We start from the raw sequence: 21,182 nt of genomic DNA, 5'->3' as shown, positions 1-21,182 counted from the left end.
TCTTTTGCTTCTCTGTGGCCCCAGGGTCTGACACCAGGTGCCACTGTTGGTTGAATTAGGGGACCCCCTCCCCGATTACTGGTGACTCCAGAGTCTCCAAATCTTGGTCCTGCTTTAAGCTTCAAAAACATCCCAAGTATTACTGCTGCAAACTTAGAAAAGGTCTCACTTGGAAGCTTATTTAAATTCATTTAGTTGTTTGTTGAAAATTTCAAATAATAGCTTTTCCATTTTTAGAAACTGGGAAATCCTAATATTAGACAATGCTCGGACGGCAGTTTCTGGATGCCATATCTGAGATCTCTGGGTCAGTGGGGGAAGTCCTTGCTTGGTGATCTGATCTTGTGAAGTCACAGTGGAAGAGTCACCCAGATATCATGTCAAAGGTAAAAGGACAACTAGAACCCAGTGGCTCAGCACTGAGCCCCAGCTGGCGAGGGTTTCACAAAGTTCCAGACTAAGCAGCTGGCTGTGTTAACTGAAATAAGAACCAGATCGATATTTTACTCCTTTACGTTGCCAAACTTTAAAATGTCTTCTTGTGAGGGTAGGATTTACGATTCTTAGAGATGCATCAAGACTTTTGGTTTGTCCTTTGTATGGTTTAGTGACTTACTCTCTCCCAAGAGAAAGAAAACTTTTGAGAAGGGATTGCTTCATCTGTCTCAGTATCTTTGGTGTCCAAGCAGGGCCTTGTTCACAGTTGGTATTTAATAAATGCTCATTGAATTTCATTGCTTGGGGCACCTAGGTGAAGCAGTGAATAGAGCATCGGTCCAGGAATCAGGAGGACCCGAGTTCAAATGTGGCCTCTTAATAGCTAGCTGAGTGACCTTGGGCAAGTTACTCAACCCTACTGCCTTGCCAGAACCAAAAAAAAGCTTGTACCTCCCAGAGGAAAGTGAAAGGTGGAATCAGCTGCATGGAGACAAAGGAGAGGCTACTTAGTGCTGTGTTTTTTTTCCTGTTTTAGGGTTGATGAAGGAAGGCTGTCTGATAGTTATGCCAAGTAGGCGGAACAGGGCCTGCTCCCATTCCTTATTGACTCTTTGGGAACTTGGCGGTGGCTCCGAGGAGCAGGTCTGCTGCCTCGCTCAGGCTGGGTCCTCGAGCCACTGCAAACTTGATGAGAAGCTCTGCCAACGTCATGGCAAAGCTGGACATTAAATGGAGAATCTCAGATCCATACAGAACTAGAATGTCATTTGACTGAGGTCATCGACCCCAGGAGGGAGGCCCAAGGAATTGGAGGGGAGCAGAAGTCAGTGGACTTCAGCTTGGTTAAGCCCGGGATTTGGATCTGTTGCCATCCTCCCCCTGGCCCCACTGAAGTAGGGGCATCGGAGAACTTTCCAGATGCCTTCTGAATGACTGCAGTCTCAAACTCAGAGACTCAGAGTCATTCAGACCTGATCTGAAACCTTCCCTGCTCTCCCACTTGTGGCTGGCGGAGCTGGAGGCCATACATTAATACAGACCTGTCAAAATTGGCTTTTCACCCGGTCACTTGTGTCCATTTGGCTTTTCTAAGTATTTTAATCTGTTAGAGTTGATGGGCATTTCAATCCATAAGCATTTATTAAGCGCCTATTAATGTTCTAAGTCATAGGGATACAACACACATCGAAACAAAAACAGTTCCTGCCTCCAAGGAGCTTACAGCCTAATTTTGATGCTATCATTTGGGATAAAACCCAGCTTTGGGGATCAAAGCCTCCCCTCCCCTTCACTAATTTCTCACTGTCTGAGCTCCTGGGGTCACGGGGCAAGTCCCTCATTTTACAGGTGGGGACTGGAACCCAGAGAAAGGATTTAACTGCCCAGGTTCACCAAAGTGATGAGCAGAGAGTTGGACATCCTCATCTGGACAATGTGGCCAACCACACCTTTAGTCTTTGTGAATCTCAGGTGAGCTGTGTCGGTCAAGTGGTTTTGCAGCCTCATTCCTGTTGAAGTGAAGTTGCCTTCAGGCCAGCTTGGCCATAATATAGATGTAACATTAAAAACCAGGAATGCTTAAGAGGGAGCCTTTCTCCTGGAGGCCAGTGGTAGAGTCTGGGCAGAGTCTCTGGAACCCAAGGTCTTGTCTTGGTTAATTCCCTCAAAGATCTCATTCCATCCCAGGGCCTCTGTTTCCTCATCTGTGAGATATGGATTGTCGTAAAGGATCTTCAAGAAGCACCTGAAGTCCAGGAGCTGTTTGGGGTTGGGCTGGGGAGACTGAGGCTGTGGGAAAAGAAAAGAAACCTGTCCTCAAACAGTCCTTTGATTGTTTTTTGATCTGAAGCAGTTATTCATTGGACATGTATGAAGTCTCAGCCCTACATAAGGTGTGAGCCCACAAAGTGTGCCTATTTGCCACTCACCTGCAGTGAGCTACCTGGACCAGGTGCTGGGGAGGGAAAGGCAAAGGTGGAAGCTACTATTCCAGCTAGATTCATCACTTACTCACTGTGTGACCTTGGGCAAGTCACTTACCTCTCAGCCTTGGTTTTCTCGTCTGTAAACTGGGGATAATAATCATACTTACTCCTTCTTTTGAGGATCAGTTGAGATACTATGGAAAACGCTTTGTAAACTTTAAAGTGTGCTGCCAAAGCTATCATTATTATCATTATTTGACATTATTATTCAGCACAGCCTGAGAAAGCCCACTGATGTTAGATGGGTGGTGGGTATCACCCCCAGGTAGGGGAAAGAAGGGACTTCTGCTTCCAGGCTGGGGCAGGAATAGAGATCTCTCACAGACCTTTGATTGAATTCACTCCAACAAGTATTAATTACTTGCCTACTTGTGTGCAAGGCCCTAGAAATGATGCCAAGATAAAAATAACAGCCCCCCCCCCCTTTCAAAGACGGTACACTCTATTGGGGCTGGGGGTGGGGCCAAGAGGATACAACTCAGACAAAGAAAAGGAAGGAAATTTGAGCTGGGTGAGAGTACTGGCCCTAGGGGAGGGGGAGTTGGAAATCGAGAACACTCCCAAGAGGGGCAGGGCCAGGCAGAGCTGGGAGGTAGGAGCTGGACCCCTGGATCCAGAGGAACTGGGAGAAAAGAGGCCAGGTTGGCCACAATGTAGATGTAACATAAAAAACCAGGGAAGCTTAAGATGACTCTAAAAGTACTGGGGCTGGCAGTCTATAACACCAAGCTGAGGGATTGCCATTTTATCCTCCCGGATTCTTGGACTGGGCAGAGCATGTTCTTGGGACCTTTCCCCATCCTAGCTGCCCTATACTTATCCATGCCCTCCCAAAGCATGGTGTCCAGAATGGAAGCACCTTGATATTTTTTCAAGTTTCTTTCTCAAATTCTGTAGCATGTCTCCAGCTTCAAAACTTTGGATGAAACAGATCAGAGAAAAAAAGTTGTTACCTTACCCTCCAGGTTCTGGACTGAAGACTTGGACCTGCCTCTATAACCCAATCTGAAAAGGGTGATGGAGCATGGGAGATAGATGAAATCCCAACCCTGCCACTTATTACCTACCTGTGTGACATCTCTGCAGCTAAACCTGTGAAATAATTGTTCCATAAAAACTATTGGGAGACATTGTCATAGTGTGGAGGTTCTCGAATTTGGGGTCAGTAAGAGCTGAGTTAAAGTCCACCCTCAAGCACTTAATAATATGACCAAAGTTGGCACTCTCTGAGCCTCAGTTTCCCTCATCTGTACAATAAGAGGATGTACTCAGTGACCTCAAAGGTTCTTGCCTGATCTAGATTTAGAATCCTGTGTCTTGCTGTGAATGGGGTTTCTTCCTTGGACCTGTGATGCCCAGCCAGATTAGGTGCTTGATAGTTAATGATTTAAATGTAATTTTAATTTTATAATTTTTGATTTATATATATATATAATTTTATAATTTTCCCACATTTATATGGTACATTGTTTAATTATCCAAATGCTAATTCTTAGTTAATGGACCTTTGCTTCTGTTGTATAAGGTGGGGTTCTGCCCTCCCCAATGCAGGGAGGCATGTTTTCCCAACTTTATTTAGGGTCAAATTTATTCATTATTAGAAAGAATTTAGTTTTGATTTTGGGGATATTGCTGTCTCTTCATTTATAGTGTAATCACTGTGCATGTTGTCTTTCTGGTTCTTCTCTCTTTACTATGGATCAGTTCATAAAAGCTTTCTAATGCTTTCCTTTACTATTTAAATATACAAGTAAATGTATGTATATGGCAGCTAGGTGGTGCAGTGGATAGAGCACTGGCCTTGGAGTCAGGAGGACCAGAGTTCAAATCCAACCTCAGATACTTAATAATTACCTAGTTGTGTGGCCTTGGGCAAGTCACTTAACCCTGATTGCCTCACATCCAGGACCATCTCCAGTCATCCTGATTCCTATCTGGTCACTGCACCCAGATGTCTCTAGAGGAGAAAGTGAGACTGGTGACCTAGCTCAGCAGCTCCCCATTCAAATCCATGGCATCACCTCCCTGCTTTCGGGGTCTTCTTCAAGAATGAAGGACAAATGTTATTATATGAATGTATATTCTGACAAATGCCAGATAAAATGGATATAAACTTCCTTCCCTTCTCTGCCTTTTAAAAGATATCTCAATGACCTTTTTTCCTTTCTTTTGTTTCTTCCATATCTCCTTGAATCCTCTCCACCATTAGGAGCAAAAACAAAACAACAACAACAACAAAAAAAAAAAACGAAAGAAAGAAAGGAAAGTCCTTGTAATGGATCTACCTAGTTAAACAGAAAAATGCCCCCGCTGACTTTGTCCAAGAATTCTTTGTAGTCTTCCCATAGAGTCTGCCTCTTCTCTGACAAAAGACCGCAAATTTGTCATTAACTTAACTGGTTGTTGCCACCATTAGAATTCTTGACTAATTTGGAGCTGTTTTTCTTTATAGTTGTCATTGTAAAAATTGTTCTGTACTCACTTTGCTCTGCAACAATCCCTTGTCTCTTAATGATCCTTTCTTACAGCCCAGTGATACTCCAGTGCATTCATGTGCCATAATTTGTTAGCCATTCCCCACTGACAGGCATAGTAGATGCATTTTAACAGGAATGATAAGTAAAAGTGCTATGTTTGGGGTTTTTTTTTTTCCTTTTCAACTTCACAAATACAGGATGTGGAAAATCTGGCTAGACAGCTTTTCAAGTAAAACTCCCAGAGCTTGCCATAACCACAAGCTTGCTTTGTGCCAGGGGTCTGAAATGGAGACTAAAATATTTCCCATAATCCTGTGTTGAGCTAATGGGATTTGAGTGTCCCTCCTTCACAAATCAATAGTCCCAGAGTAGATAGATTTGGTGAGAAAGCAATGGAGAACTGTATTTATATTCTGGTTGTTAGAAGTTAGAGATTCTATTGTATTCAGAGAAATGTGGGTAGGTGTCTAGAAACCATCCTTTATGGCAAATGATTGATCAAATTAGGTCTGTTTAATCTGGATTTAAAAAAATAATGACTTTTTAGCTGTCCTTGCCCTTTTGAAGGACTGTAACTTAGAGGGGGGGAGTGCAAGACATTTTTTATTTTACTGTGGTTGGTAATATCAGAGGCAGAGGAAGGAAGTTTCAGTGTGAAAAATTTTGGTTCCATAGGAAACATTTTATAACTAGGGTTGCCTAAAATTGACAGAATAGCTCAGATTTGAGGTCAAAGGACCTGGGGTTACATCCCTCACACCTTGGCTAGTAGTTCCCTCCTCTGGGACTCTCCGTAAGGTCTTTGCGCTGAGCTGGGAAGTTGATATAATTGGTCGATGGGGTATCTCTTCGAAATTGACAGGTTTAGTCCACCAAACACAGAGAAATGAAAAATAACCCAAACTCTGCATTATGTGGGCAATTCCACTGATTTTTCATATATGAGAATTGGTCTGGCTCCATTGAATTTCTTCTTAGAAAGGAGTCTTGAATCAGATTAAGGTAGGGACTCCTTGGTTTGATTCCAAATTTGAGGTTTGAAAGTTTCCTGCATATTAGAGTTCACGGATGGTGATGGTTTTGCCGAATTTTTCTCTCATGAACAAACATGGTATAAACATTTGGGAGTGGTTGTAGTTACCAGATGGGAATGGAGGAAATTAATGAGACGCCAGCCTCTGTAGAATCCTGTCCTTGGCACTTCATTGTGAGACTATCTTTTAGGTGAAACCACTTGAAAAATGAAGTTTTTTTTTTATTGATAGTCTAGTCATTAAACTCCACTGGACAGGATCCAAGACAATGAACTCTTGTGAAGTGTGACAACGAGGTTCCAGTGGAAGGGACTGAACAAAAATCTTTTCCTGCTGTAAATGATACCATCAACTCTGTTCGGCTCCAGGGACCAAATGGAATGTTTTGGTTGTTTGCACTAAAGCTGATTCTTTTGATGGAGTCCGGTGTTTGGAATGTCTCATGATACTTGTGTTTATTTCTCTTTGCTAAATCTTAAATTGAGCTTCCATAACTCGGGTAAAGATAGGATGTGAATGAAAGACTTTGAACTAGAGGTGAGGCCATTCCAAATGATGGCTCCTGGCAGCCAGGCTTGACTCCCATTTGGGATATTTCACAGTCTGGGGACTTAGTCTATCGTCACCATCTGGTACATCTGGGCTTGGGCTCTTGTTAACTCCCTTCGAAAATGCTATTGGTTGGGAGCTGAATTTGCTTTTTCTTTGTTTTGTGAGCACCATGGAGATAGAAATAATTGAATTCGACCCAACTTATGGAGGCACCATGCACTAGTGTAGACACTGGGAAGATTTCACAAGAGTCCCTACCTTCAAGAAGTTTGTGGTTTGCCATTGCCCCCTGAATGCTGAGCTAAGAGAGATGTGTTGTTGTTTGGCTATTTTGTCCAACTCTTGATGACCCCATTTGGGATTTTCTTAGTAGAGATGTTGGAGTAGTTTGACAATTTTTTCTCCAGATCATTTAAAAATGAATAAATTAAGGCAACCAAGGTTAAGTAACTGGGTCAGTGGAAGAACTCCTGAAGATGAGTCTTCCTGAGTCCAGGTCCATCTCTCCATCTACTTCACTACCTAGCTTCCCAGAGAGATGGATAGAAATTAGAGAGAAGTAAATTCCTAATAATTGCAAATACATAGAAAAGGAATCCCTTAGTGCCACCCCTCTCCTGCCAAACACAACATTGATTGGTGCAGAATTCTAGTTTAGCAATAGATTAAACTAGACAATCCCCGAGGGTCCCTTTCAGTCCAAACTATTCCATAGAGGCATCTTTAAGGAGAAAAATGAATGCATACGATCAATGGCGACCTCCCTGCATCAAAAAAGACTTATGTTCTTCTGGGAAAAGCAAAATTACAGTAACACCCAAAACCTGTAAGATGCACTCTCAAGAGACATCTCCATTTCAAATGTCCAAAGGACTGAGACCTGAGACTTAGTTGTTATTGCTGTCGTCGAGGCACTTGAGGTTATCTTGCCAAACCACCTCACTTAACAGCTGGCGGAGGGGGGCAGTGAGTAGGGTTTCTATCTTGGAGCCTTTGGCTTCAGACTCACAGTTCTCTCCACCATAGCAGGCTGTCTCTAGATAAGCTTGTGGAGAACCAATTTTTGAAAGCTGTAACCATTTATTAAGGACCCACCATGGGCTAGATACAGGAATAAAACAAACTCACAAGTGAGTGGCTGTTCTGAAAGAACTCACAGTCTAAAAGGGGGAAGAAGGCATGAAACAAGAATGGACTAACAAGTTGCATGCAAAACCATTTGAAGATAATCACAGGGAACGCTATCTTGGAGGGGGACTGAAAAAGGCTTCTAGTGGAAGATGAGATGTTAGCAGGGACTTGAAAGAAGCCAGGGAAGTCAGGAGGTGGAGATGAGGAGAGAGAGTGTATTCCAGTTTGGGGCGGTAGCCAGGAAAAATGCCCAGAATCTTGGGCAAGGAACAGCAAGGGTGCCAGTGGCATTAGATCAAAGATTCTATTTGGGGAGGGTCCTACGGTTAGCCTCCATAGCTCATCAAGAATGATTCCTACTCTACTGTTCTGGGACAGTGTGTGTGTTTGTGTGTGTGTGTGTGTGTGTGGTGGGGGGAGGGATGCTTCCTTTGAGCTCTGGATTGAAGGTCCAGTGAAAAAAAAGATGAATGATCTTGAAAGGATGAGAAGAATTCAATGAAAGAGGACAGTTCTGATGAGACCTTGGGTCCATGGAGGAAAGGGTCATTGAAGAAATATTTTCAGAGCTCGTCCTAGGCACACCTCCATGAATGTGTCTCGAACCTCTAGGAGCTCACAATCTTCCTGGAAAGATAAGGTTCACATTCTATTTCCAGAACTTGTTGATGAAAGGTGAAGACTTTCATGCAGGGTTGAGTGATGGAGGAGGAAGGGTAGGCTTTTGATAAGAGAAACGGAATTGAGGCCTTAGAGGCTAGACTGAGTTGAAGGATGTTGAAGGATGGACAGAGGACCAACTAAGGAGGAACACCCAGAAAGCAAAGGCCTTTGAGCCAGTAAAAAAGAAGGGGGCAGGAGAACAGCATCCACAAGTCTTGGCAGAAGGAGGACTGAACATATTAGCATATTTAACCTAGACAGTACTTGGTCCATGGAAGGAAGAGAAAGGCCTTGGAGGTGTGTTCATGGATGAGGATTGAGGATTGTTGGGTAAAAAGAGCAATTCCACTTGACCCTAGAACAACTGGTAGCCATGGAAAATTGATCTGAGTTTTGGGATGTCACTTCAGGCATCTCTGTCTCACTTTACAAGGTGAGTTCCTGAAAGCTAGCGAGTTCTGCAGCCATTATTCTATCCCCTAAGATTATGGACCCCAGTACACTTAGCCATGAACCATATCTTCACCAGAAAGGTTTCATTGTCAAATAGACTTTTTAGAACATGTAAAAGAACAGGAATTGGGTTCTCAGCTACAGGATTACTCTGGGTTGGGCAAAGACAATGGGTGGAAACACAACTTTATCTGTCGGAGAAATTGTTTTAAGGGAATTTTAAGCTATTTTAAGATGATTATTTTAGAAAGTGATACTCTGACCCCTAGAGAGATCATTAAGGAAGTGATCAGTGAGATATAGTAGGCCCTTGCTTTGTGCTGAGCATGGGAGACACCAAAACAGACCCCAGACAGCTCACCCTCAGGGAGTTTATGTTCCGTCCAAGCAGATGGGCACAGACAGAGTGTAGATTTGTCTCCATTCTTATTTCTTCCTGGCTCTCTGCAGGTATGGTTTTTAAGGAAAGAGAAAGGCCTTGGCTTGCCTTGTTCTGCTCATTTGCTACATCTTAGCTCAGGTGCTTCCTCCCAGGTGAGGCCAAGACTGTGGTGGAAGTCTTCAGAAGTCATCCAGGCTAATCTCCTTATTCCAAGGGAAGGAATATAGAAAGTGGAACATGGAAAGATTTGTTACAAGCTCCCAGAGTGGAAGGATTATTATGACTTGGGAGTGGAGGGGGGCTGGGGGTCTCTATCCCTAGCACTATCTCTGGCTATGAGTAACAGCTTGTCAGTGGAGTTTAGTTGATGATCTAGCTCCCTTTTTTCCCTACCCCAGTAGACCGTAAACCTCTTGAAGACAGGAACACCTGAATTTTGTCTTCTTATCCTTAGCATGCCATAGGTACTTAATAAATGCAGGTCCACTTGAATTCTCTGATTTCTCCCCCAACAAAATCTGAGCTGTTTTAAGGCAGAGACACTTTTGTTTTTATAGTCTTAGCTCCAGAGCCTAGAATAGTGCCTGGGCACACAGGTAGGAAGAAATGTATCTGCAGACTAAATTATTGTTATTGAGTCACATCCAACTCTTGGTCACTCCATTTGGAGTTTTCTTGGCAAAGATTGGAGTGATTTACCATTTCCTTCTCCAGCTCATTTTGCCGAGAGGAAACTGAGGCAGACAGGGTGAAGAGACTTGCCCAGGGTCAAACAACTCATAAGAAGTCTGAGGCCAGTGATCCTGACTCCAGATCTGGCTCTTTCTAGGCTGCTCATTGCCAGACTTAGACCCCCTAAGAATCCTGGGATCACGTCAGAGCTCTGTCCATTGTACTTGGTTGAGCTTGATCCGATTATGGCTCGAGATTCATGCTTTGTGCTTCTTATTGGCTTAGGTCATAGTGAGTTGGTTTGTTTTTCATTTTCTTTTTGGCATCTCAGGCCAACCCCCACCTGTATTCTTCGATGTCTGGTGGTTTATGGGAAGCCTTTTCTAAGCCAGATGGGGTGAAATAGTACTATTGTGCCCTTGGACTCCAGGCTACACCTACATAGCAGAAGCGGCATGGGTACACAGGTTTTGCCAGTGTGGGGTCAGCACACACTGGGAGTGAATTGGAAGTAATTCCCCCATCACAAACTGATTTCAAAGGCCAAACGAGTTCCCCTTCCCATTTCTGATACACCTGCTACATCTGCCACAGAGAAGTTAGTGAAAAACATGCGATGATTCACATCCAGGATGCTAATTTATGACTTGCTAGAGCAGATCAAGACCAGGTGCCTGATGTTTGTGTTTTTGTAGATTATTACTTAACCCTCAGTGCTGGCAGAAGTGAACCACTTTGGGTTTCTGGTGAGCTCAGCTGATACTTGTCACAGGTGGGGCACATGGAGGCAGGGAGGTGTCCTGGCCAGGTCATTGCATGTAGACCTGGGGGACCTGAGTTCAAGTCCAGCCTCTGAGAATCAGAGTGGTGATTTAGAACTGGTGATTTAGAACTGGAAGAAGCAGATCTTAGAGGTCATAGGGTCCGATCCATTCCTTTTGCAGTTGAGGAAATGACTTTGCTTCTGGAAGGCAGTAAAGGTAAGAAGGGGCTAAGTGGTTAAGGACGTCAAATACCACAGAGGGGCTGATATTTGACCTTGGAGGTAGAGGAGAAGAACCAATGGAATTTGGTTGACCTGGAATTGAGGAAAAAATCATTTTGGTGACCGAGGGGGAAAAACTGGGATAGGGGATGAGTCTTAAGACCAGGAGACAAAGTTGGAGGCTATTGTCATAGTTCAGGCAGGAGGTGAGAGAGAAAGGCATCTGCATCCTCCTGACGTGGGTTCTTCCTTGTCTTCCTTTCTATACTCCAAAATGGAGGAGAACTGGAGGAAAAGAAGGCTTCTTGTGTTGATTAGTGACTTCCATTGGCCATTTGAATATGCAGAAGGGAAGAGACGACTGGCCAAAACTGGGTCTTGACCCCCTTGGTCCTATGGGTTGTCACAACCCTCAGATGTGTTATCTATCCCATTGCTGTAGAGGGTCTCCATAAAATCCTTAAATATCCTTAAGTGTAGATAGTCAGGGATGGAACAGAAAAAAATGGAAATCCTTTTATTTAACCACTTAATGTTGAGAACCTACATATTGAACTAGCAGAATCAGCTCTATGTCAAAATCAAAACTTCTCTCAGCTGGTGGATAGATTTATGACTTCCCGGACTGGCAGCTTTATGGATCCTCTGAGGGTCCAAACTTCCCTCTCCCATTATTTTAGATAAGAAGACTGACATAAGGAAGAAAATGATTCCTTCTAGGTGACTCAGATCACAGGTAGCAGAGCCTACATTTGAACCCAGGTTGTGTCAAATTCCAAATCTGTTAGTGGGGGTTTTGGGGGGGAGGAGGCACTAAGCTACATCTTATGACCCATAACCAGAAGAAGAGAAGTCATAATTGTTCTTAATCCATTATGCAAATATTTAATAATTTGGGCTATTTTATGGAACAGCCAGGTGGTACAGTTGGAAGAGCACTGGCCCTAGAGTCAGGAGAATCTGAGTTCCAATCAGACCTCAGATATTTAATAATTAATAGCTGTGTGACTTTGGGCAAGTCACTTAACCTCATTGCCTTGCAACAACAACAACAATAATTGGGCTATTTTAAATGATGAGGAAATTAAAAATGCGTCAGGCCTTTAGGAGATCTTCTCCCATCCCCCTTTCCCTCTCCTTTATAATGGCGCAGAGGTGAATATGACCAACATACTTAGTAAGTTATATAAAGCTCTTAACTGTATTTGACTCATAATATAAAGAGAGATACTCAGCTTTAATACAAGACCAATCTTCCTTCTCTCCCCTTTTTGCTATTTTTTTCATTTTGGGGCTTTTTTTCTTGAAGGTGACTGCTATATGTCCTTTCAAACATTCCTCTTGGGAACTTACACCTTTATTCCAAACAAATCACAATAGCAGAAAAGCATTTGGGACACTCATGTACTGACACCCCCAAGAACCTAGTTAGCTCTTCTGCAAGATCCAGAAATAAGGAAAATGAATTCTGCTAAATCATTTGATTCTGTTGATGTTGTAGTGTGTGCATGGATGTGTGTCTGGGTCTATTTGGGCTTATATGAACACACATCTATGAACATATACATGCATATACATATACATATATATACTCTCATGTCGAATAGATTTGAATTATTCCAGGAATCCTGCAGGTTCATTTAATTCTTCATCCTGACCCAGCCTAGAACCCAGCTACTCTGTAGCTGAGTAGATGACCTGAGAGATCATTTTGCTAAAGAACACAGTCCTCTCACCTTTAATGAGGTTCAGCCTAGCTGCCACTGGCCATCACTGGGCCCATGCTCCAAGCCCACCGAGTTTGTTAGGATCTGATAGAATTTGCTCCCACCTCTAGCACCTTTGGGAACCCATTGAAGACCCCAGTGAAGTATTGGATGGGATTTAAGATCATATATAAAATCACATGTAAAATTTGGGAGTGAGCCAAGGAGATTGGTGTTACCATCTGAGGGAGTGGCAGCAGATTAGAAGGAGCAGGGGCAGGAAGGTAGCTTGAAGGAGATTCATCGCTGAATGCCAATTTCCCCCTTCCCCAAATCTATCATGGAGGAAGGAGACTAATGGAACACAAGCTTTGTAAAGGGAGATAATCATGCCCATCCCAGCAGGCCGTGAGGGCATCATTCTGCCAACCCAGAGCACTAATGGAGAAGCAGAGATTTCTGTTGAGCTGTAGTGAAATTGGATATAAATTCCATAGGGGAAGGCAGTGTGGGATAATGGATAATGTTGTACTTGAACTCAGGACAAAGTATGTTTGAATCCTGCCTCTGATACTTCATAGCTATGACCATGGGTGTATCCCTTCTCCCATCCAAACCCCAAATTTCTTGTAAGATAGGAAGCATGGCATAGGAAAACTTCATCTGTATAGCACCTTGCGTCATACACTCTGATTTACAACTATTATCTCATTTAATTCTCATAATAATCCTGTAATGTATTATTATTCCTGTTTTATAGTTCAAGGAAGGGGCATCTAAGTGGTAAAAGTGGATAACGTGCTGGGCCTGGAGTCAGAAGGACCGGGGCTCTATTTGCCTCAGTTTCCTCATCTGTAAAATAAGCTGGAGAACAAAATGGCACGCCACTCCATTATCTTCGCCAAGAAAAGCCAGTGGAGTGTAAGAAGTCAGACACTGGCTAAACAACAACACAGTTAAGGAACCTGAGGCAAACTGGCTCAGTGATTTGTCCACGCAGCTACTAAGTATCTAAGGTTGTTTTGGATCACCTATCTTCCTGATTCCAGAACCAACTCCTTATCAATCATGCTATCCTAATGCCCCATGGAATATATCAAATGAGATGTCTGCAAGTGAATTTATATAACCCCCAAAAGACTGGAGTTTGAATCCAGGTAAAAAAACTGCGGACCCTCTACTTCCTGGGTCTCTCTTGCTTGACCCTTAAAATGTAGGTGATCTTGTGATGTATAAGGTCTGGTCCTCTTGATTTCACTCCTCTTAAGTCTGAATCTCTAGGTTAATTAATTTATTGAAGGCCCTTCATCCCCAGCCCTCTTGGATAAAGTGAGGTATATCTGTATTTCTGTCTTTCCACACACACACACACACACACACACAGACACATCTGACTGCACTGCATGCACATGTATGGTCTCCTTTAATGAAAGAATCAGCTTTGGTCTTCAACCATTTTCTTTCACTCCCAAGTCATACTTATGCCTTTGGGGTTTGGCCCGTTTCCCAGCTGGGCTAATGGTTTTTCTGTTTGAACCTGCCCAACCAGGCAGGCTAGAAATAGCTACAGTTACTCAGGCCCCAGCATTAGTGTCATCCTACAGCAGGGTCTTGTCTCTGCTGCCTCTTCTGCTGTTTGCATGCTTGCATCGCCCTGTTAGGTTCCATTCAGACTGAGCGGGGATCCCGGATGGTTCATCAGAATATAGAGAACATCCCTGGTGGCTGTTCAGCATGGGGAAGCCCTTGGACCTGCTGGGACAGGGAAGCCTTTCAAACCAGTGATCCTTCTGGTTGGAAATGACCTTGGAGGACAGTCATCCATTTCCAGCTTGAAGACTTCCTGAGGTTTAAACATTGATCTAGAACTGGACGGACTTTAGTTGAAGCCCTTCATTTTACTGAGGAGCCAAAGGGATCGGTTTAAATTGGGGAAATCAAGGAAGATCACTTGTAGCAGGAAAGCTGAGACCTGAAGAAAGAACTAGATTTTGAGATAAGGACAAGCTGGAATATCTTGTTGCTGGTCTTTCCATGTGAATTAGAAAAGGAAACAGTTGGGGAGTTCTTGAGGCTTTGTCCAGAATGGATGAAAATCTTGGCACAGGACGTTAGACAAGACGGTGCCCTGGTCTGGGCCTGCCATTTCTTTTTAAATAAACATTCATTAGGCATCTAATATGTTCCAGACAGTAGGCAATGCTTTACAGATTCGGTCTCATTTGCTTCTCACTACAACTCTGCAAGGTAGATCCTGTGGTTATCCCCATGTTGCAGGTGACAAAACTGAGGCAGACTGGTTATATGACTTGCCCCTAGTGATATAGCTGTGAAGTGTTTGAGGATAGAATTGAACTCACATCTTTCTAAATGAAAGTCCAGGGCTTTATCTCCTGCACCACCTAACTGCCCCATGGCCTAGGTGGCCTTTAGAAAAGGTTATCTCTCCTTTCTCACGGGGTCTTTTCTGTAGTAGCAGGGCCTTGAACCAGTCTAGTCGAAGTGATCTCACAGTGGGTGGACTGGACTCTTGGATCCATGGTTATTTGGCTGTGACATGAGAGGTTCTGAGCTAAAAGGGATCAGAGACCTTCTAGGCCAAGCCTTATTTTCTAGTGAGGAAACATCCAGAGAGGGAAGTGACATGGCCAAGTCACAAAAGTCTGAAGAACATAGTTTCAGACCTGAATGGGGCCCTGAAGGCCATCACTAGCTAATAAGAGGAGAAAGTGAGTGACCCAGTAGAAAGGAGCAGGGTTTGAATTCAAACTCAGGGTTTCTGTCTCCAAATATAGCATTTTCCCATACCATTCCTTAATATCCAAGTCTTCCAGTGATGACTTCTCTCGTTTCTTGGCCTACTTAGTTAAATAAGTACATGAGATCATGTTTATTGTGCCTGGCCTCAGTTTCCTCATCTATAAAAGGGAGGGTTTATATTAGATCATCTTTTTTGTTTTTTAGGTTTTTGCAAGGCAATGTAGTTAAGTGGCTTGCCCAAAGCCACACAGCTAGGTCATTATTAAGTGTCTAAGGTCGGATTTGAACTCAGGGACTCCTGACTCCAGGGCCAGTGCTCTATCCACTGTGTCACCTGGCTGCCCCCAGATCATCATTCTTTACCGTTCTTTTAGTCAGAGGGTAAAAATACCTCAGTGACAAACCATGGCAAAAAAAAAAAAAAACTTATCTGGGCTTTCTATAGGACAAGATTTGATTTGCTCTGTCTCAGAACATGCCCAGAAAGCTTGAGGCTCCTAGGAGCAATAGATGAATGCATTAAATCTTGCTTGTGGTTGAAAGAACTATGACAACCAATACTTTTCAGACACTGAGCAGCTAACTCTAGAGACTGGATGTGTGTATGTGTGAGAGATACAGAGGAGGAGGGAGAGAAAGAATCCTGCCTTTGGAGTCCAAAGGCCGCTTGACTTGAATCCCAGTTCTGTCCTGTCATGGCTGTGTGATCGTAGATACATCCCTTCCCTTCTCTAGGCTTCTGTTTCCTCCCCTTATATGATGAGAGGCTTTAGAGGTCCCTTCTAGACCTTGATTGTGATAAAACCTGCTATAGGAAAGTGGTTTCTATGAAAGAAAGAGGTGCTGCCCCTCCCAACTGGTCCTGTTTGCCCCCCACAACCTTGTAGGACAAAACAAGGGAACTTGGAGATTTCATTGATTATTTTATTCCCACCCTTCAAAGGGAGTCCTAATGGTTCCTGGATGCCACATCCCTCTGTGGTTTTGGAGGACCCCTCCAGTAGAGACAATCTGACTCTGCCTGCCATGTATCTGACTTCACGTCCTCACCAGTGGCTTCTTGGGAGATGTTTGATTACTTCCCCAATTTTCTCTTCCTCTTTCTCTACAAGTCCTGCTCATCTATGCTCCATATAAGTATTTATCTTTCCCTGTTTTGTCACCAAGGCCTGAAACTGAGAACAATTCTGCCAAATCAAATCTTATTCCCCAAGGACCTTTTCCCTCTTGGATTTGGAGGTGTGATTTTTATCAGTTGTCACAAAAGGAAGTGTGATAGTGTTTGAAAGAGGAAAAAATCTCTGCTTAGGTTTTCTCCCCCATCTTCTTCCCCATGCCCAGAGTTTCTGAGACGGGGAGGGGAACCTAGATTCCTTGTCCCTTTAGAATGGATTTGATTGGAAATATTTGGGAGGAGGGAACATCACCCAAGACACCCATCTCTTCTTTCTAAGCCTGTCTCTATTCTCCTGTTGTGATCTAATGGGGTTCAGAGAGACTTCCCAACCTTGGGACTTGTCCAGTTCAGTCTTCTTCCTGGATTGTTCATAGGATGATAGATTGAAGGCTAAAAAAGACTTCAGAGTTGTTAGGGTCCAACCCTCTCCTTTTACAGAAAAGGAAACTAAGGCCCATTAAGGTTGAAAAGCTTGCCAAGCTGCAGGATGCTGTGGGGTCACCTAATTTCTTATTCTGACCTGTTCTAGAGTATAGTTCTCATTTGTCTTCCCTTTTTTTCTAACTTTTCAGTGAAGCCAAGTATAGGTTAATTTGATTTAATTATGGTGATCTTTGATCTTGGAGTAGGAAGACAAAAGTGAGATAGATAATTCTTTGCTTTCTTAGTTTCCACTTGCTTGGGGAGATAGAGCTTTTGTGGGTAAATCTGATCTTTTTTTTTTTTTGGTAGGATGGGTGCCACTGGAGAATCTAAAGATCACTAAAGGTCCTTTCTGGGATGTCGCCACTGATCTGAGCCTTGAAGGAACCTGGGACTCCCAAGAAGGACAGATGAGGAGTGAGGGAATCCTAAGGCTAGGGGAGGAGGAACAGATCAAGAGAAATACTTAAATGGAGCATAGATGAGCAGGACTCCCAGAGAGAGGAAGAGAAAATTGGGGAAGTAATCAAACAGGTCAGGGACAACAAAGCAAGGAGGTTCAAGAGAAATGGGTCAAGGCTATTGCAGTGATTCTCAAACATTGTGGTCTCAGGACCCCTATATGTTCTTTATTTTAGGTTGTTTTTTTGTAAGGCAATGGGATAAGTGACTTGCCCAAGGTCACACAGCTAGGTAATTATTAAGTATCTGAGGCCGGATTTGAACTCAGATACTCCTGACTCCATGGCTGGTGCTCTATCCACTGCGCAACCTAGCCACCCCTTATACAGTCTTAAAGATGGAGTATTAGATGTTAAGATGTCTTATATTCTTATGAATAATTAAATATCTTGGTATTAAAATGGAATAATTGTTTTGACCTCATTGACTCCCTGAAAGAGTCTCAGGGACTTCTTGAGGTCCCCAGATGCTCTAGGGAAACCCCTGGACTATAGACCCATGGGAAATTTGCTTAGAAAGAAAGGTTAAGAAGAAATGTGACATCTAATAGTGTACTCATGAGCTACTGCGGAAAAAGACCAGTCTTCTCCTCCTCTCCAGGGCCAAGCTGGTGCTAGTGAGTAAGAATTGTCTGCTCCCAGGAAATGGTTCCCATTTCATTCTCTGGAGCTAAAAGGGGGCCTTGGATAGTATGAAGGAAAACCCCCTCATTCTATGCCTGGGGAAACTGAGCTGAGCACAGTGAACGGACTTGCTCAGGATTGTATCACCAATCATTATCTGAGGCAGGATTGGAACCCAAGTCTCTGACTGCCAGTCCCTGTGAATTTTCCATTACTCCATATTGCTTCTTTTCTTCCAGGGTCTATTTGATGTTATCTGATGCCATCCTGGAAGATCTGTGAGGGTGCATCTGCTGGGATTAGCCCATGATTCCTCCCTCCCTCACCAATTGAAGGTGGCACAATGGATAATTACCAAGCCTGGAGCCAGTAACACTAGTCTTCTTGAGTTCAAATCAGCCTCAGACATGTATTAGCTGTATAACCCTGGACAAGTCACTTAACCCTGTTGGCCTCAGACATCTCATCTGTAAAATGAGCTAGAAAAGGCGATTGCAATCCACTCCAGCACCAAGAAAACCCCAAAAGGGACCATGAAGAATCAGGCATAAATGAAAAAGGACTCAACAAAAACAAGATATCTGTGACCCCTGCCCTCAGGGAGGATATGATCAGCTGGCAAGGGGATGTTCCACCTAACAGTATACTCCATGGCTTCCCAAATTCCTTATCTCATTGGAGGCTGCACCCCACCCCCAGGGAAGTGATGGGTAGGGTTATCTCTGTGATACTTATGGAAACCCAAGTTCCACCTCACCAAAGTGAAGTGGCTTCTCCCTGGTCACACTACTGCAAGGGTTCGAGGTTTTATTTTAGGTGCGCATGTATACCCAGGCAAATGAAGTGAAAGAGAGCTTGTGATCCCAGGGGCTGTCCAGGTCCATGACAAATAGAAGATGGTGGCCTGGAGGAGGAAAGAGCTTGAGGCTTTCATGTTTCAGATGAGCCTGGAAGGACAGATAGGTAAACTAAATATCCCTGCAGGATATTCTGGGAGACAGGAAGGAAGGAATTCATTCCCACAGAAGTGAATTAGGAATGTTAGCAGGGGACCCTCTGACCCTAAATACATTCCCCCACCAAGCCAGAGTAAGGTATCAGAACCAAGTGAGAAAAGTACCTGATTTAAAAAAGAAAAAAGGTAGGGGGAGGGGGGTAATGTCCTCAAAGGGTTTTGTCAGCTTCATATTGCCTCTCACTATTGTGAGATAAGGCCTCAGCCTTATCTTTGAGGCCTGAAGGTTGGAGTAAGACTGTTCTGACAGGGCCTATCTTTAATGGTACACATACTAAGTTCTGATGTGTATGAGGGGGGTGTACATAGATAAGATAAAGTGAGTCCCCCTCCATCTTTAGAGACTAGAGGAACACTTGAATATATCCTAGCTGGGGATTTCTTTTTGCCCTGTCTTGGGTAGAATGGCCAAGTTTCAAGGTCCAAGTCCTTGGTTCTGAATCTGTCTTCTCCCTCCTGAAATTTATGGGCTAGGGGCTTAGGCCATGCATACAGGAACAGACGAAAGCAAACATCCATTAGCTAAATATAAACCAAACTGCTGTGAGACCACATCTCCCTGGGCTTCCTGCTCTAGGATTGCAATTAGGAAGACCCGAGGTGGGAGGCAGCACTTACCATTTTGTTCAGTTGTCAGCAAATCTTGTGATTTTTTCTGAAACTCTATTTCCCCATTTGTAAAGTGGATATGACCGTCCTGGGAGTGTCTTCCTCACCAGGCTCTTGTGAAGATGGAAAGAAATCACCACCAGATTAAGGACTGGGCTTGCCACTGTGGAAAGGGGACAGGAGAGGTCTGTAATGACCAGGGGGAACCATAATTATTCATGGTCTCTGAGTTGGACTTTAAACACATTCATTAGGCACAAGAAGGAGTATCTTGGGGAGAATATGACTAAAACTGTAAGCAGAAAGTAGGCTTTTTTTTGTTTTCTAAGGCAGAAAATTTTAGCTAACATTGGAGTGTATGGAAAAGAGAATAACATGAAAGATCCAGAAAAGTAGATACAGATTGTGGGAAGATTTGAATGCCAGGCAAACTAGCTCTTTGTCCAAAGGGTATTTGAGTTTGAGAAGCTATAAGGGACCATCAATGAACTTTCAACCAAAGATTCTAGATCTTGACTTGAAAGGTGGTAGTTTACAAGGATAGTTAGTCTAAGCCTTCATTTTACTGATAAGGAAACTGAGACAGCTTTTGGGCAAGGATTCCAAGGATTCTGTTCTCTGATTCCAAATTCAAACTATTTTCTTTATAGGACACTCTTCCCCAAGATAACCTCAGAAGGGATACTTCTGCTATACCAAGGATGGTCGGTCTCTCTCTCTCTCTCTCTCTCTCTCTCTCTCTCTCTCTCTCTCTCTCTCTCTCTCTCGTAAGGCAATGGGGCAAAGTAACTTGCCCAAGGTTACAAAACTAGGTAATTATTAAGTCTGAGATGAGATTTGAACTCAGGTCCTGCTGACTCCAATGCTTTATTACTGTGTTACCTAGCTGCCCCATCAAGGGCGGTCTCTTACCGGGGAATGGATGTCAAAGGTAAGATGATCCAGGCTTTTATGGTAGTGTAGGCTTTGGTTTAATAAGTCTTCGATTAGTGTCTTGACCCTAGGAATAGAGGTGAGTCAAGAGATGCCAGAGACCTTGGGAAGGTGAATAAAAGAGGACATAGGAGATCACTGGATGAGAGGCAAGAGGGGAAAATCAAAAGTGGCTCCAAGTCCCACCCCCAGTGGTGCCACATAAAAGCAGGAGGTGAAGTAGACCTTGGTAGAAATGAGAAGGATCTGGCTTTGGATGGGTTATGTGAGTGAAAGGTTAGTGAGCCGCTCAGGTGGGAATTGGGCAGCCTGCATGGCTGTGGGGCCTTGGATTTTTATTTCAGTGGGCTAGGAACTTCTGTCTATGTAGTTTTAGAGTCAGCTCAGAGAACCACAATAGGCCTGTGTGAGGGAACATCTAAACCCAGGATTTTCTGGTGTCCACGTCTGTTGATTTTCTACTATGCCACATTGTCCTTTAGAGAAAAATAAGAGACAAATTTATTTACTAAATTTGTATTGTATGTAATTTACTTAAAGATTTAATGTATTTTAAATTCAAATAAATACTTCATAAATTTGCTCTCTTTTTGGTCACTTTCTTTGACCTTCTCTTTAACATCTTCACTTCCATCTGTTGGTACTCATAGTACGATTAAAAGAAGGTGGAAAGGTAGGTGGACTTGGGAAGCAGAAAAACTT

At 43.4% G+C, this 21,182-nt stretch overlaps 1 protein-coding gene across 3 annotated transcripts in view; it reads left to right on the top strand.

Moving 5' to 3' along the window:
• SH3BP4 (SH3 domain binding protein 4) overlaps positions 1-21,182 on the top strand; it is a 120,470-nt gene that overhangs the window by 45,703 nt on the left and 53,585 nt on the right. Inside the window, exon 3 of one of the 3 annotated variants that reach the window (XM_074189822.1) lies at positions 25-21,182. This exon is cut by the window's right edge and continues 21,733 nt beyond it. The exons of the other annotated variants lie outside the window; for them this stretch is intronic. The gene's annotated coding sequence lies outside the window, so the exon portion shown is untranslated. The remainder of the gene's footprint in view (positions 1-24) is intronic. 3 annotated transcript variants of the gene reach the window in all.

Source organism: Macrotis lagotis, chromosome 5 (assembly GCF_037893015.1).
Source record: "Macrotis lagotis isolate mMagLag1 chromosome 5, bilby.v1.9.chrom.fasta, whole genome shotgun sequence".
In the NCBI taxonomy this organism is placed as follows: domain Eukaryota; kingdom Metazoa; phylum Chordata; class Mammalia; order Peramelemorphia; family Peramelidae; genus Macrotis; species Macrotis lagotis.
The sequence above is the reverse complement of the archived record's forward strand: the minus strand, read 5'-3'. Positions and strand labels throughout refer to the sequence as shown.